At 47.0% G+C, this 3,725-nt stretch overlaps 1 pseudogene; it reads right to left on the bottom strand.

The window, feature by feature from the left end:
- Positions 1–1,003: 1,003 nt before the first annotated feature.
- Positions 1,004–2,358, bottom strand: LOC100949218 (annotated as a pseudogene).
- Between the last annotated feature and the right edge of the window lie 1,367 nt (positions 2,359–3,725).

Here is a 3,725-nt window from a genome sequence, read left to right as displayed (position 1 = left end):
GTGGCATTAACCCTCAATATTATGTGTTTGCAAAGTCCAGTATCTTTTAAATGTTAACCAAGTAGATTTATTTTCCCAGGAATCTGGGGAAAGATGTGGGCAGTATCATCATCGTATCACCACCACTGTCCTTCTACAACTTTACTAAATTACTAAAAAACTTGTGAATTATGGTGGTGTGAACTAATACACTATGGAGGTTATACGTCTTTGGAGATCAAGGCATACCTCGCACTATTGTGCGGTGCTTTATTGCACTCACAGATATTTCATTTTTTAGTAATTGAAATTTTATGGCAACCTTGTGTCCCTGTGTGAAGGTCTATGGTGCCACTTTTCCAATGCCACCTGTTTTGTGTCTCTGTGTCACATATCACATTTTGGTAATTTTCATAAGATTTCAAACTTTTCTTTATTATTACCAGTGATCTATTTTATTTTTATTTATTTATTTATTTATTACAGTTTTTTTTGTTTTTTTTGTTTTTTTTTGGCCAGGGCTGGGTTTGAACCTGCCACCTCCAGCATATGGAGCCGGCGCCCTACTCCTTTGAGCCACAGTGTCGCCCGATTTCTTTATTTTTTTTAAAGGTGAAAAAAATGCAAGTTTATTGTAGGCACTCAGACACTATGAATAAATGGTGAATGGAAATGCCTACATGTTGAGACTCCACCAGGATTTGAATTTAAAAATTGTTACTGGTGGCCTGGTGCCTGTGGCTCAAGTGGCTAAGGCGCCAGCCACATACACCTAAGATGGCAGGTTCAAATCCAGCCTGGGCCCGCCAAACAATGACGGCTGCAACCAAAAAATAGCGGGGCATTGTGGCGGGCGCCTGTGGTCCCAGCTACTTGGGAGGCTGAGGCAGGAGACTCGCTTGAGCCCAGGAGTTGGAGGTTGCTGTGAGCTGTGATGCCACAGCACTCTACCCAGGGGGACAGCTTGAGGCTCTGTCTAAAAAAAAAAAAAAAATTGTTACAGGTAAGGAAATCAGATTCATCGTCATGATGCTTTCTTTTGTTTCTTCTTTTCCTTTTCTTCTTTCTCTTTTTCAATTTCAGCAACATAGTTCTCAATTTCTTCAGGATTTAAACTCCTGAGAGGCTGATCTCCCCTCACGACAGCCAGTTCTCTGTGTTTGCCACCTGACTGAACCACCTCCGGGAGGGATTTGATCACCAGCTTGGTCGGCCCTCGGGTTTCAATGGCTCCATCGGCGTAGTGTTTTTCCAGGAACTGCACACTCTGGCCTGTGGCATTGGCCTTCCAGGCTTGGTAAGTACCGATGATCAGTCTGATAGAGTCCTGGGTGTCACCAACGTTGAAACCCGCAGTGTGGGCTGAGATGCCCCATGGCGGGCGCACCATTGCTCTGCGCATAAGGCTGCTGCAGACTGGCGATGTAGCCAGCGATGTGTCCACGGTGACCGGGTCCTCCACAGTGAGCCGGTGGCTCTGGCTCCCCCGGAGATGACTGTCCTCGCATCTGCGGTAAGACCTGCAAAGGCCATGCAGACATTGGCATCCAGGGCACTGATCTTCCTGCAGTCTGGCCACGGACTTCTTTTCCACACCAAGAACAACGATGTCTTTTCCTCGAGCGCCAACCGCAGTCAAGCCCTTCTTGATGGCCTCCCGAGTACTCCACTTGGAAGGGGTGGCCCTCAGGGGAGAAGACCGTGATGCGGCATCGAAGCTCCCGCCGGTGGGGGCAGCGCGGCCAGACCAGGGAGCTCTCGCTGCATTCCGGCCTGCTCTGCTCTCTCTTTATGTTTTAATTTTTTGAGACAGACTCTCGCTATGTCGCCCTTGGTAGAGTGCTGTGGTGTCACAGCTCACAGCAACATCCAACTCTTGGGCTTAAACGATTCCCTTGCCTCAGCTCCCTAAGTAGCTGGGACGATGGGTGCCACAATGCCCAGCTATATTTTTGTTGTGGTTGTCATAACTAGTGCAGGCTGGGCTCCAACCCATTGCCAGCCCAGGGTATGTGGCCAGCACTCTAACCACTGAGCTATGGACACTGAACCAGCTTCTTCTTTTTTTTTTTTTTTTTTTTTTTTGAGACACGGTCTTGCTCTGGTACCCAGGCTGGAGCACAGCAGCATAATCACAACTCACTGTAACTCCAAACTCCAGGGCTCAAGTGATCCTCCCACCTCAGCCTCCTAAGGAGTTAGGACTACAGGGACACACCACCATGCTTTGGTAATGTTTGTAGTTTTTTGTTGAGATAAGATCTTGCTGTGTGGCCCAGGCCAGCTGTGAACTTCTAGCCTCAAGCAATCCTCCTGCCTTGGCCTCCCAAAGTGCTGGGCTGATAGGTGTGAGCCACTGGGCTCAGCCTCACTAGCCATCTTTCATATTACTACCCTAATTGTTTGGGGCACCACACACCATACCCATAGAATTTGGTGAGCGTAATCGATAAATGTCTTGTGTGTTTTGACCGCTATACAGACCAACTGTTCCCCATCTCTCTCCCTCTCCTCAGGCCTCCTTAGACATGACAATCAATAGCGCAATTAGACTAATTAATAATAAGCATACAAGTGAAAGGAAGAGTTACACATCTTTCACTTTAAATAAAAAAGTGGTTACAATTAAGCTGAGCGAGGAAGGCATGTGAAAAGCCCAGGTAGGCTGGAAATTAGGCCTCTGTGCCAAACAGCCCAACTCTGAACGCAATGGAACAGTTCCTAAAGGAAACAAAAAGCTATTCCATTCATGAACAATGTGGAGAAAATCTGAGTGGTCTGGACAGAAGATCAAACCAGCACAACATTCCCGTAAGCCAAAGCCTAATCCAGAGCAAAGCCCTAACTCTCTTCAAATCGTGAAAGCTGAGGGAGGCGAGGAAGCTGGAGAAGAAAAGGTAAGAGCCAGCAGAGGCTGGTCCACAGGTTGAAGGACGGATGCTGTCTCTGCAACATAAAGGGGCAAGGTGAACCAGCGAGTGCTGATGAAGAAGCAGCTTCTTATGAATGAGCAAAGAAAGTGGTTTCTTGTGGGCGGTGCCTGTGGCTCAGTGAGCAGGGCCCCGGCCCCATATACTGAGGGTGGCGGGTTCAAACCCAGCCCCTGCCAAACTGCAACAAAAAAATAGCTGGGCATTGTGGTGGGCGCCTGTAGTTCCAGCTACTTAGGCTGAGGCAAGAGAATCGCCTAAGCCCAAGAGCTGGAGGTTGCTGTGAACTGTGACACTACAGCACTTTACAGAGGGCGACGAAGTGAGACTCTGCCTCTAAAAAAAAAAAAAAATACAAAAAACCCCAGAAAGTGGTTTCTTGAGATGGAGTCTAGTCCTGCTGAAGATGCTGTGACCATTGCTGAAATGAGAAGAAAGAATTTAGAGTATTTGATAAACTTAGTGAACAAAGCAGCAGGAGGTTTGAACAGGATTGACTTGAACTCTGGAAGAAGCTCTACCCTGGGGAAAGTGCAACCAAACAGCATCACGTGCTACAAAGAAGTCTGTGAAAAGGAGGAGTCAATCCACGTAGTAAACTTTAGCGTCCTGTTTTAAGAAATGGCCACAACCATCCTAACCTTCAGCAGCAACCCCCCCCTCAGTAGTCAACAGCCATCAATCAACAAACACAAAACCCTCCAACAGCAAACACATCAAGACCACTGAAGGCTCAGGGGGTCATTAGTATTTTTTTAGCAATAAAGTATTTTTCAATTAAGGTATACACAGTTTTTAAAGACATAATGCTATTGT

The sequence above is a fragment of the Otolemur garnettii genome, unplaced genomic scaffold (genome assembly GCF_000181295.1).
Source record: "Otolemur garnettii isolate 467f Iridium unplaced genomic scaffold, OtoGar3 scaffold00019, whole genome shotgun sequence".
Lineage (NCBI taxonomy): Eukaryota > Metazoa > Chordata > Mammalia > Primates > Galagidae > Otolemur > Otolemur garnettii.
Note: the sequence above shows the minus strand (reverse complement) of the source record. Positions and strands in the feature narration are given on the sequence as shown.